Source organism: Lipotes vexillifer, unplaced genomic scaffold (genome assembly GCF_000442215.2).
Source record: "Lipotes vexillifer unplaced genomic scaffold, Lipotes_vexillifer_v1.1 scaffold916, whole genome shotgun sequence".
In the NCBI taxonomy this organism is placed as follows: domain Eukaryota; kingdom Metazoa; phylum Chordata; class Mammalia; order Artiodactyla; family Lipotidae; genus Lipotes; species Lipotes vexillifer.
In genome coordinates this window covers 4,082,222-4,096,428 of record NW_006798383.1, presented here as the reverse complement: position 1 = coordinate 4,096,428, position 14,207 = coordinate 4,082,222, and positions in this window count along the sequence as shown.

Below are 14,207 nucleotides of genomic sequence, written 5' to 3'. Positions count from 1 at the left end.
GATAAATAAATGGATGAGAAGAGACAAATCTCCCCATATAAAAGAACCCCAAATAATCCCCCTTCCACTACCTAAGGGTGGGTTACACTTAGTGATTTGCTTCCAAAAAGCACAGTATGAAAAGGAGAGGGAAAGGTAGCTTTACAATGAAGAAGCCTGGCAAACACTACCTTGGCCAGGTGACCAAGGTGAACATCCTCAGTAATAAATCATGTGGATAGCATGGACCTTTGATAATTATGTGCTGAAAATGGCTTAATTTCTGTGGTCTTCTTCCCCAGAGCCTGTAACACCAAGATAACCGTGAGAAAAACATCAAATTAAGGGACATTCTACAAAATACCTGACCAGTACTCCTCATAACTGTCAAGGTCATCAAAAACAAGGAAAGTCTGAGAAACTGTTATATCCCAGAGGAGCCTAGGGAGACATGGCAACTAAATGTAATGTGATATCCTGGAGAAGATCCTGGAACAGAGAAAGGATATTACGAAAAAACTACAGAAATCTGAAAAAAGTATGAGTTTAGTTTAAAAAGATGTATCAATATTGTTTCATTAGTTGTAACAAATGTACTACACTAATGTAATGTAAGCTGTTAATAATAGGGAAAACTAGGTGCAGGCTATGTGGGAAAGCTCTGTACTTATCTTTGCAACTTTTCTATAAATCTAACACTATTTTAAAATAGTTTAAATATGAAAGATAAGATTGATAGGTAGATAGAGGAATGGATAGGTGGGTAACTAGTCTGATAAGGCAACTATAGTGACATATTACTGGCAAAATCTATGTGCTGGGCATATGTTATCATTAAAACTTCAACTTTGCTGTATGCTGGAAAAATTCATAATAAAATGGCAAAAATACATTCATGGAATTAAAAACAATCTTATTAACTTCTTTTTGTACTACAAGCTTTCCTTCTGCTTCCCTTTCTTATTTATTTACAGGCCTGATTATCCATACAAAATTCAAAAAAAGAAAATTTTCACTGCTGCGTTTCTCTTCTGGCCATTATCACTATTCATTTTTTTCATGATTATTACTGAAAATAATTTATCAGATGGAAGGGAGTTTAAAAATTATCGCTTCTGGGTATCAAATCATTAAATATGGCACTGCTGAGTACAAGTGAGAGTGGGTTATCCATGGTATCCCCCGGCCCAGCTCTGGTTTTGGAGAAAGGCAGTGATGGAGGAGGTCAAGACCATGAAGGCAATTTGGCTGGGTTGTCTGTGGGGCACTGAGAGCCCAAAGGGCAGCACCTGCAGTGGCCGCATGGGGACTGGCAGCCTTGGCAGGGGACAGCAAGGGCATCTGTAGGAGAAATCGGGCACTTTTGGCCCAGGCCTTGGCTGCCTTGGCCACAGACAGAATCCCAGGGAGCTGGAACAGAGTCAGAGGAGGGAAATGGTGATGCCACCTGGTATCTGGGGGAAGAGCCAGAGAAACATGATTTTCTATCAGGATCCCAATTTTATCCCCTAGTCAGGAAACATGGGTTAAAGCTTCAGCAGCACCTTTATATTTTCTATGCAAATTGTTGGAGAACAATTGAGGAAAGCATTAATATTTTGCTGCCTTTTATAACTCATTTGGCTCCTTTTTAACAGTTCCTCCCCACCTTCCTAATTTGTATAATGATGAATTAGATATGCAACGCAGTTGTCAGCTGGGGTCTCTCTGCCAATCCATTTTTGGCTCAATTTCCCTGGTTTTCTGAAAATTTCCAGGGTACTTAGGTTCTCTGTTGCCTGGGGTTTTAACTTCCATATTAGAGTCTCTGTTTTGTAGCAAAAGAATCTGAGCGTGAAACTCCGCTGCCTCTCACACCCACTGTGGGAGGTACCACTTCTCTGAAGACTTCAGGGGGTGATGGAGAGGGAGTTTACAAGGCAATGCAAACAACTTCAAATGCACTGGTCTGCTGGCTGGAAAGGCCCAACTGGCAGGGCTGCTGTCACCACATCCTGGACTTACTTCAAAACCCCATTCAAAGCTAGAAGTCTTCTTAGTTACCAGCAAAAGGACCAAAGCAGTATTCACGAGTGTGGAAAATGCTGACTGCAGAACCCTAAGGGCCTACCACGCATTGTGCTCCCTTCTTAGTAGTGGAAGGCATGAAATGCAAATTTGTCCTTTACTTTGGAGGGGATGTCCCAGCATAGCCCAGCCTCTACACCCCTAAAAACTTCACTGATGTACAAGAGCCCTGGATTTTTGTAGGGTTTAACTCCCACCCTCTGATGCACAAGTATCTCACCAAAGCCTTCAACTTACTGGCACTTCCCACTCACCTAATGTGATGAATATGGTATCATTGATACAGCAGACTGATTTGATATGATGTTTTCTCCAAGCTTCCAACAGTCATCCTAGCAGTGTGATGGCAACATCTCCTGGGGTCCTTGCCAGGATGAACTCCTATATCATAGGTGAATGCTCTCTTAGAAATGAGCGCTTCCTTACCCAGCTTTACGTTCTTCCCTGCCTTGATCACGTATACCCAAGATCTATATATACTCTTGCAGCTTCCGCCAGTACAGCTTTTCTGAGACACAGTCTCTTTTTTTCCCATCGCTTATGTTGTGACTTAAACCTAGTTGTTGGTTTTGGGGGTGGGGAGTGGAGGTGGCAGAGTACCTTAAGATTCTTTGAGGAAAGGAAGTATTTTTTTTAATTTTATTTATTAAACTTTAGATGATTTCAAATATTGTGTTAGTTTCAGGAGTACAGCTTCAGATTCTTTTCCATTATAGGTTGTTACAAGATACTGAATATAGTTCCATGTGCTATATAGTAAATTTTTATTGTTTACCTATTTTATATAAAGTGGTGTGTATCTATAGGAAATGTTTTCTTGTAAGGCAAAAATCTCTGTATGAACTTCAAAAGTGAAGAGTGCTAACTTTTAACCTGGAGAGTAGGTCCCTTCTACAGCCCAAAGGATTCAGAGGAAATCTGGAGAGATTGGAGAGATTTACAAGAACATTGACCCGCATGTCCTCATTCCATATCTCAGGATCTCATCTTTCTCAATTAAGGCCATGATTTTGACATAGCCGACTTGTTAGGATTGAGAATTCTGTCTTCACTGGAGCTCTGCTACCTTATGATTTAAGTTCTGGGCCTCAACCTCAGGAGGTTCAGCCTCTCAAACTGGTGATTAATCACTGTCGGCCTTTCTTGTCTCTCCCCAATACGTAGATAGTGGCCAGTAACACTCATTCCGTTGTCCTTAAATTACTAGTCTCCCTGAACCTCTGGGTGCCCAGGATGCTGCACCCTCGAGTGCATTCCCTTCCGCTGGCATCCCGCCCCAGTTTGCTGCTGGTGAAAGTTTTACAATTGCACTGCTACTTTGTCAGGGCCTCCACCTACCACTAATGAGGAGTTTTCATTACCAGCCAGTCAGCAGGTAACCCAGCTCCAAAATCTTATTCCAGATTCTCTTTCCTAGGACCACCCCAATTCTGTGCCAGCTATTGGAGGGCAGATTTCTCCAGACTCTCGAACTCTGAGATTTGCCTGTAGGGGTATATTAGGGAGTGCCCTCAGGAGCTGCCTCTTTGAGGGAGCGAGGGAAGCAGGATTGGGTAGTGGGAGAAGCTGAATTGCAAGGCAGTTGTAACAGAGGCCTCAGCTGTCCCCACGGGGAACTCTAGAGCTGGGATGGTCAATCAGAGACATCCTGAATTGAGGATTGGGGCTACATCAATAGCTTACAGCTCCTGGAGGCAGGGCATAATTTGGAGTGAGGCAGTTGCCTGAGTAGGGTCTCAACTGTGAGCTGACACTACCAGCAGCTTGTGAAAAGAGTGCCTTGGTCCTGAAGTGGGGATCTGGGTGGTTTACCGAGACATTTACTACAGGTAGGGTGGCCGGGGCAACCAGGACTGAGGGACAGCACAGGACATATGAATAACAGTGCTGAAACTGGAACAGTCCCAAGCAAATCAGGATGTTGTGTTACCCTAAAACCCCTTAAAATACCAAAGGGAGCTGCAAATTTGCCAACTACTATTTCTCATAACAATGAATAAGCATTAGTACAATATAAATTAGTAGTTAAGATGCTGGGCTATTGGGTGAATATTCAAGGGGGAACTTTTACTACAAAAGGCAAATAGAGTATTTGACTTGTAAACTTTAGTGAGTGAGTCGTGGAACAAGAATATCAACTCTCTTCAGTGAAGTTTCTGACATAAAAACAGAGTAGAAGTTGCTTAAATAAGGCCACTACAAGGAAATAAAAGATCATATCAGAAAAACTAAAAACCTAGACATCAGGTTAGCTAGCAACAGCATCAGAATCATCTGGGATCTTGTTGCAAGTGCAGAGTCCCACCAGCAGAAATACTGATTTGGCACCTCTGGGGCAGAGTAGGGGAGCGTAGGAAGCTGCCTTTTTAACAGGTAAGTGACACCAGATCACACTCTAAGAGAAAAGGCACTGTTTCTACCATCCACTTTCTCTGAGCCCTTGGATTAATCACCAATTATGTTTTTAAGTTTCTAGCAAGTCAGGTTGCTAGATAACATAGAGGTCACCCAGTTAAATTTGCATTTCAGATAAATAAGAAATAATGTTTTGGTAAAAATATGTCCCATAGGAACATAAAATAATAATATAAAAATATAATTTAATATAATATAAATATAATATATAAATAATAATATATAATATAATATATACATGAATAATATTATTATAAATTATATGATTGGGCTTCCCTGGTGGCGCAGTGGTTGAGAGTCCACCTGCCGATGCAGGGGACACAGGTTCATGCCCCGGTCCAGGAAGATCCCACATGCTGTGGAGCGGCTGGGCCCGTGAGCCACGGCTGCTGGGCCTGCGCGTCCGGAGCCTGTGCTCCGCAATGGGAGAGGCCACAACAGTGAGAGGCCCGCGCACTGCAAAAAAAAAGAGAAAATTATATGATTAAAATAAATGGTATGAAAAATTATGGGTGATATATCAAAATATAATACAGATTATTAATAATAAGAAATTATTCATTGTTTATCTGAAATTCAAATTTAACAGGGCATCCTGCATGATTATTTGCTAAATCTGCCAACCCTGCTGTCAAGGGAATTTCCAAGCACACAAAAGTAGAAAGAATAGTAGCAGAAACCCATGTGTAACCATTCCTCTGCTTGAACAATTATCAATATTTTGCCCCAATTATTTTTTATTTAAAATTTGTGCCTACCATTAGGTTCTATGCAGTGAGAGATACAGAAAAAATTATGTCCTTAGTAGCTTCTGGTCAAGTTGAGGGTACACGATAAACATTCAAGGAGTAAGGGCTAAAGCATATAATTCTGACTGTAAGTTCCACAGGAGTTCACGGAAGGCAGCATCAGTGTTGACTGAAGTGGTCTTGGATAAAGTGAGCCTGGAGTTGAGACCGTGTTAGGCCTGGTAAAATCTGTATAAATAAGGAAGAAGCGAGCAGGCTGTCTAGGTAGGGTAAGGAGCATGACCAGGTTTATTCACTTGGCTCCATAAAAGTCTCTCTCCATTTGAAAGCACTCACCCCTCATGCTTCACACTTTAATCCTCCGGGCCCACAGCAGCTGTCTCACACCAGGCTAATAGACATCAAGCACTACTGCAAATTACATCATCAGAACCGATTAGCTCCTGAACATGTCAGCACAATGGCTGTTCCATCTTCTCCGGGTGACTCGTTAGTTAACCTCTGCAATATGCTGTCTTTGACACCATTGGGGAGTTCAATCTTTCCTTGATTGAAAGTAGCCCTGGGGAGAATTATAAATTGGTAAGAGAAATAAAATTCTATTCCATCGGCCAGCTTTATGCTAATGCTTATGAAATGCTATGGCTACTTGAGCCTATAGGCACATGTCAAATAATTAAGAAAAATGAAGGATGATGCTGTATCTTATCTCTTGAATTACATTAACATTAAAATGGTCTATGCAAGTGACAATAACACAAAATGTGGGGCCTTATAATTTAATAAGTTTTCACTTTTTAATTCCTCTCAACTTTAAATGCAACTAATTCAAATACTAAGGATGAAAAAATTTTAAATACTTTATTGAAATAAAATATAGATACAGATGAAGAAACATTAAACGACCAGTATCCTCAGAAGCCCCCTTTATGCTCCCTTCTGGAAAGTCACCACCCCCAACAAAAAAGTTACCAGTATCCTGACTTCAAACACCATAGAATACTTTTGCCTGGTTTGCATTTTATGTAAACAGAGTCATACAGTATGTACTCTCTTCCGTGTATGGCTTGTTTCACTCAACATCACATTTGTGAAATTTAAGAGATGCTAATTTTAAAATGACTTTTGTTATTAAATAAGTAATATCTAGTCAACATTAAAAAATTGGAAAACACACCATCATTTTTAATTAATGTCTGTACATAATTTATTTGATCAAGATTATAAGCTTTTACAAAGGTCCTGCATAAAAAGTTCTCATTTTTTTTTTTAATTCTAAAGGGAGCAAATATCCATTTCTTTTTTTTTTTAATTGAAGTTTAGTTGATTTACAGTGTTGTGTTAGTTTCAGGTGTCCAGCAAAGTGATTCAGTTATATATATAATATATATATATATTCTTTTTCAGTTACTTTTCCATTATAGATTATTACAAGATATAGAATATATCAATAATTCCCTGTGCTATACAGTAGGTCCTTGTTGTTTATCTATTTTATATATAGTAGTGTGTATCTGTTAATCCCAACTCCTAATTTATCCCTCCCTCCCCCCTCCTTCCCCAGAAAAGTTCTCATTTCTTTTTGACCTTTTTATTAATCCTTTTATCCTGGCCTATTATTATGACTGTTAATCCCATTTCTCCAAAACTTAATCCTTAGCTCCTAGTGCTTTACAATCCTTGCAGCATGTTTATAATAAGAAGAGGAATGTAAGAATAAGATACAGAAGTTTATTCTCCAGCTGGTGTGCTCACTGGTAGCTGGTAGCCACTATGGAAGTAGTTATGTTGCCAGCTCTGCCCCTGTAAGGACATCTGTCATCTGTCAGAGCAACACTCTAGGGCTTGCTCAGAAGACTGGGTGTGCATCTAGGACTTAAAGCCAAGAATCAAGGTTTGATTGTGTCTACTCACCTCATTATAAGCATTACTCCAATTCAAAATTGTCCATCTATCTCATAAACTACCCAGTAAGCACAGGAACCTCCACCCTTGGCAAGACGTTGTGTAGATTTGTGGCTTAATTGACCAGGCATAATGTAGTGCACAGGTGCCTGTCACATAAGTTAACTCACCATGAACCACAACCGTGCCCAGCATTGCCCTGAGATACAAGATTTTTTTCCCAATTTTTAAAATTGTGGTAACATGCACATATAACATTTACCATCTTAATCATTTTTAAGTGGTACTAAGTGGTACTAAGCGGCACTGAGTACATTCACGTTGCTGTGCAACCATCACCACCATCTATCCCCAGAACCCTCTTCATCTTGCAAAACTGAAACATTGTATTCGCTGACTAGTAACTCCCCATTTGCTCCTCACCGCAGCTCCTGGCAACCACCATTCTTCTTTCTTTGAGATACGGACTTTTTTTTTTTTTTAACATCTTTATTGGGGTATAATTGCTTTACAATGGTGTGTTAGTTTCTGCTTTATAACAAAGTGAATCAGTTATACACATACATATGTTCCCATATCTCTTCCCTCTTGCATCTCCCTCCCTCCCACTCTCCCTATCCCACCCCTCCAGGCCTTTTAAAATACAAAATGCAGAATTCTTTCTCATGCACTCAAGCCAGGCTCCTGGGACACAAGTTTTCCTTATGGGAAGTCGCTCTCTGCCCTCCAGGATGAACCCCAGCTCATTACCTCCTGCTGTCTTCATCTTTATAGAGGTCATCATCCTAATGTCTGGATCCCCTTTGGTGAAATCAGACCACTTAGGCAGGAAGGAGAGGTTACTTCATTTAAATGTAAGGACTTAGACAGTATCTCACCCTCAGCCATCTCTTAATGTCAGTTCCAGTTCTTCCCATTCCAGAAAGTGCTCCAGTGGATTGCACTGGTTCACACAGTACCTTCTGCTGACTTAGGAATCTTCTCAAACTCCATGTGGCAGGATGGGCTGTGAGTAACTGCTTTCTCCAACTAGGTAATTTCTGACCTTGTTCTAAGATTCAGTCCTTTACTTCTTATTTCTTGGCTACCTTATCCTGCCTGACCCAATGGATCTGCTGTTAACTAAAAGCCCTGCCATCAGAGACTTCCAGCCATAGCTGGTTGAGAAGATCAGCAATGATCTCCCCAAAATACAATCATAAAACTGGATAAAACTGACCAAAATGAGACTTCCCTGGTGGTCCAGTGGTTAAGACTCTGCGCTCCCAATGCACGGAGCACAGGTTCAATCCCTGGTCAGGGAACTAAGATCCCGCATGTTGCAGGCCTTAAAAAAAAAAAAAGACCAAAATAACCATTTCAGCCTTCTGAGAATCGATCAAAGACACACAACAATCTGAAAAGTGCTCATGCTTGAACTTCAGGTAAGAACAGTGGGAGTCTGTGGCATTCTGGCCCCTCCCATTCTCCTCCCTGCCCCCACCCCAGGTTGGCCAAGGTAGATGTTCTGTCAGGGCAGAGCAGGCTGTCAGTACCAACAGTACCTCTGCCACAGTTGAAGGGGCTCATTCAATTTGGAGTGCCCATACCTACAGGGAGAAATGAAGATTACCAGAGATGATAATTATATGGGCGAATATAAAAGACTGCAGTTATCTATTTCTCATGTCTTAACTTCTTTAAATACATACAATTATTTAAAGCAGTAATTACAACATTGTATCGTTGGTTTTATAGCATATATAGATGTAACATATACGACAATAATAGCACAAAAGGGGAGAAGGGAATAGAGATATACTGAAGCAAAGTTTCTATATTTTTCTAGAATTAAATTAGTATTAATCTGAAGTAAATTGTGATAAATTAAGATGCATATTGTAATCCTTAGATTATAATCCCTAAAAAAAACTAAATTTTTTTTTAAATTAACAGAATAATTTAAATGTTACACTGAAAATATTTAACACAAAAGAAGCCAGTCAAGGCAGAGAAGAAGAATGAAAAAGAGAATTGAGTTATAGAAAATAAATAGATAAATGGCAAATATAAGTCCAACCATATCAATAATTACATTAAATGTGAAGAGTCTAAACACCCCAATCCAAATGCAGAGATTGTCAGACTGGATAAAAAGGCAAGATCCAACTATATGCTGTCTACAAGAGACACATCTTAGATTCAAAGATGTAAGTAGATTGAAAGTGAAAGGATGGAAAAAGATATTCCATTCAAACAGTAAGCATTAGAGAACTGAAGTGGTTATATTAACATTAGACAAAACAGACTTTAAGACAAGAAATATTACTAGAGACTAAGAGGGACATTTCATAAAGATAAGAGTCAATACATCAGGAAAACTTAGCAATTATAAATATACGTGCACTTAACAACTAGGACTCAAAATACACAAAGTGAAAACTGACACCTATCTCAGAAATAACCCAGGTGAAAAAAGGGGAGGCAAGGTTACTGTTTCCTGATCCCACCAACTCTGTCAGGTCCCCCACCTCATTCTGCCAAGTTACATAGCATTTATCGTGACATGTTGTAATCATGGGTTTACTTATTTAGCTTACTTAGAGACTTTTTGCCATTTGTATTCCCAGTATATTGCACTCTTTAGGACATACAGTTTGTTTTTAAAAATTAATTGATTAATAAGTGAATGACAACCCAGGCAGAGTGGGGAGAAACGAAAGAGAGTATGGCATATTCCAGGAACTCTGATGCCTTCAGTAGCATTTCCCAAATTGAATTCCTTGAGATGTTAATAGAGTTTGGTGCTCAAAGTTGACCCACTCTGTTCATTTCTTGGACATTCTCAATGCATATTACTGTGTAGAAATGTGTTTTCATCCTTTCTCAAACTCATTTTCCCAGACTTTTATTAATATCTTGAGGAAGTGCAGCTCAGAACAGCATTGGGGATGCTGACCTAGAGAGTAGGATAGCTATGAGGGGTTGGTGGGTGAAGAGCCCACAGAGTTGGGTTGTGGCCAGGCCATGAGGAACCTGGTATGAAATACAAGGAAACTTGAACTTTACTTTGCAGACTACATATAGTCATTGAAAGATTTTAGACAAGGGAGTAACATCGTCTAAATTACATTTTATAAGGATCATCCTGGCAGTAACATAGATGATAAATTGGAGGGATGCCCAACTAGAGGCAGAAGGACTGGTTGGAAGGTGATGGCAGTGATCCAGGCAATAAATGATGAAAGTCTGGACTATGGCAAATGGGAGCAGGGAGGAGGGACTAAATTAAGAAAACATATTTAGGAAGCAGAGTTGACAGATCTTTGTGATTAATTGCATCTAAGGGTGAGAGAGAGGGAGATATCTGTGAAACATTCCAGTTTTCTGACTTGGCGGGTGGTGGTGATGTTCACGAGACAGGGAAGAGAGGGACAGAACTATGGAGGAAGAGGTTTAGTTTGCAGTACCCAGGAGTGTCCAGCTGGAACTTCAGATGTGGAGCTCAGGAGAAAGTTCTGGGCTAAATGTGAAGAGGGGAGAGTCCCTGGAATACTGGTTCAGTTGAAGCCATAGGTTTGGATTAGGCTACTCAGTAACAGTACATGGGATAAGGAGGAAGTGGGCAGGAGATTGAACTTTGGGGAACATCAATATGTAAGAGATTAACAGAGGAAGAGGACACTGCAAAGGAAGAAACGGAAACTTAGAAGGGAAACCCAAAAGGATAACAGGAAACCAAGGTGGGTAGGAAGAGAATATGATCAGATCAACATCTAAAGCTAGAAAAATCAGAAAAAAAGATGAAGCATGATAAGGAAAGGAAAGTACCATTGTATTTGAGAATTTCAATGTAATTGTTAACTTTAGGAGAGAAGTTTCAGTGGAGTGGTGGACTGGGGTAGAGATAGTTGAAAGTTAAGTTAGGGTGAGCCAAATGATGATAGATCGAATTAGAGATGAGGAAGTGTGGATGAGGAATGCATATAACTCTTCCAAGAAATTTAACTTTGAACAGAGAGCAAGAGAGCAAGAGAACAGTAGTTCAAGAGCTGGGGTTTTCAGAGATGCTGTTTTCTTAAAGTTGAATGACATTTAAAAAGAGGGGAAAGCCTGCAGATGTGCCCAGGGGAAGCCAGAGAGCAGGAGCAGGTGACATGGCAGGGGACTGAGCAACACAGCTGAGGAGGCAGGAGAAGTGGTACCCCAGCAGTATTTTCTTACACTAGTCTTTTCACCGTCATTTGGTGAACATCCCTAGATGCAATTTTTAGAATAGATTCAGTAAATTGGGTAGAGAAGTCTTCTTACATATTTTTGGATTCCCTACCATAGTATGTTAGATGCGGCAGGTATCCCTGAAATTTTTTTTTTTTTTTTGCGGTACGCGGGCCTCTCACTGTTGTGGCCTCTCCCGTTGCGGAGCACAGGTTTCGGACACGCCGGCTCAGCGGCCATGGCTCACGGGCCCAGCCGCTCCATGGCATGTGGGATCTTCCCGGACCGGGGCACGAACCCGCGTCCCCTGCATCGGCAGGCGGACTCTCAACCACTGCGCCACCAGGGAAGCCCTCCCTGAAATTTTTTAAATTCATTAAATCATTCCTCTGATCAATAATCAACAATACCCTGTTGCTTACAGGGAATAAAAATAAAAACTAATTCAAGCCATTCAGAATCTAGCTAAAACCTTGGTCTCCAGCCTGCTTCTGCTGCAGCTGCCCTCCCCAGCCAGGCTGCTGTGTTGGCTTTTGCCCACAGACATGCATTGTTCATCCTGCACCTTTGCCCTGCTCTCACCCCATCATAATACTATCCCTCTCTTTACTTATAGGGAGACTGAGAATAAAATTCCAACCTGTCATGGCCTGCAAGGTCCTCTGGGATCTGCCTTCTGCTTATGTCTCCAATTACGGATGCAACCACTCTCGCCTTGCTCTCTTCTGTTCCTCCAATAGGGAAGTATTTTCGTGCCTCCAGATGTTCACGCTTACTCTGACCACTGCCTGGAATGCTCTTTCCTTAGCACTTTTCGTGGCTGGCTCCTTCCCATCTTTGGGTCTCATCTCATCCGATCAAAGTAGATCTGTATAAAGTAGATCCCCCACCCCATTATGAGTGATCATAATATACTTTTAATTCCTTCAAAGCACTAAGAACAATCTGTACTTATTTTATTCATTTATTTGTCTACTGTCTTTCCTCTTTCCCCCAACAGGATGGAAGCTCCATGAGGGCTGTACTTGATCTGTCTTATCTCCTCTTTACCCCGCAGTGTCCAGTACAGTGCTTGACAAGTGCTTGACAAATACGTTTCATGAATGAACGAATGAATGAATGAATAGTTCCTCCATAGTTTCAAACTCCAGCTTAAATCCCCACTCCATAGTGAATGATGTTAATAGCTTATATGTATTGAGTGCTTACCTTGTTCCAGTGGTTACATATATTATCTTACTTGATGAGCCCCCTTCTCTTCACTCCCAATTTACCTCCTGTAATCCACAGTTATTATTCAGGCCATGCAATTTAGCCTTTTGCTTTGTTATTTAATATATTCCTCTTTTTGCTCCAGTGAAATAAAAATTCTTAGTGCTCCCCCATAGCATACAGAGAGTGCTCAAAGTATGCTGAGCGGCTGAAAATGGCCCCCCAGGGTTATAACATTAACATAATAAGAATGTTGATAAGTTGTCTTTATTATAAACTTCAAACTACTATCCGCTCATTTAAACTTCAAATCTAACTCAGCTTGCAAGTGGACAAACTCTATTCTACCTGCTGAAAGACATTCTAAAATGCTGAAAATGGTTAAGGCAAGACAGTTTGCGTTTTGAGGTAGAAGACATGCAGTTCAACACCTCATTTTCCAGAAGAATTTCCTAAAGTCTTAATGTTCTAGAAAGGATTGTCTAGTCTGTCAAACATGCTTGCAAAACCAAGTTATTTCACATTGAGAAGCCATAAGAAAGGTTCCTAGCATTGTGTTGACTGTTGGGTTTTGAAATATCTGCTTTGCAGCGTTGTGGAATCCCCAGCTGAAGAGCCGTCCAGTCCCTTTGCACATCTAGGCAGTGGCCTGAGGAAACTGGAATCCATCCTGATGGAGATGACAGGGAAGAGGATCCTCTAGATGCTTCAGCAGTCTAGAAAATTCCATTCCACTCCCTACTCCACATTTTGAGCTCAGATCAAAAGGAGCATCCCTAGACTCCAAAGAGTCCTCCCTTCACTGTAAATGATGACTTCAGGGGCAGTCTGCTCTGGTCACCCCAACTGGGTGTGACCCTCCCCAAGGCCAGCAGTAAGCTTGGAGTCCCCAAGGGCCATTGTTTCCAGCACTCTACCCTTGAGAGTCATAAGAGTCATTGCTGAAAACTTCTCGGGCTCTGCACACAGCCAGTAGTGATTTTCTCCTTGAGTTCCACCCTAGAGCAGATGTGTATAGTCAAAAAATGTCGCCCAACCTGTCTTTCCCCATCTTACAAGTCAGCTGGAAGCACCCGTCCTACTGGGTGTCATACTGGGTGTCCTTCCTTGAAGAGAACCTCCCCCTATTTTTTTTTTTTTTTTTTTAATCTTTGGCTGCGTTGGGTCTTTGTTGCTGCACCCAGCTTTCTCTAGTTGCAGCGAGCGGGAGCCACTCTTCATTGCAGTATGCTGGCTTCTCATTGCAGTGGCTTCTTGTTGCGGAGCACAGGCTCTAGGCGCATGGGCCTCAGCAGCTGTGGCTCACGGGCTCAGCCGCTCCGCGGCATGTGGGATCCTCCCGGACCAGGGCTCGAACCCATGTCCCCTGCACTGGCAGGTGGACTCCCAACCACAGCACCACCAGGGAAGCCCCCCTCCCCCTATTAGAAAGGTGTCTTCTCTTAATTAAATCTTAAACCTGACAGATCCAACTGTTCATCGCAGTAGAGTCTGGGCAGTGCTTTACCAAGGATTCTGTTTGTTAGCTTCCTCAGTGGCCAGGGATGTAATTAAATGCCATCGTTCTAATGACACACATTTTCTGTTCCAGCTGCTTGAAGTTCCTTCTCTGCTTAATAGTTTAGCAATTATCTCTTTACCTCCCCTGGGAATGGCCTGCCAACATGACTTGTACTCCTGCCA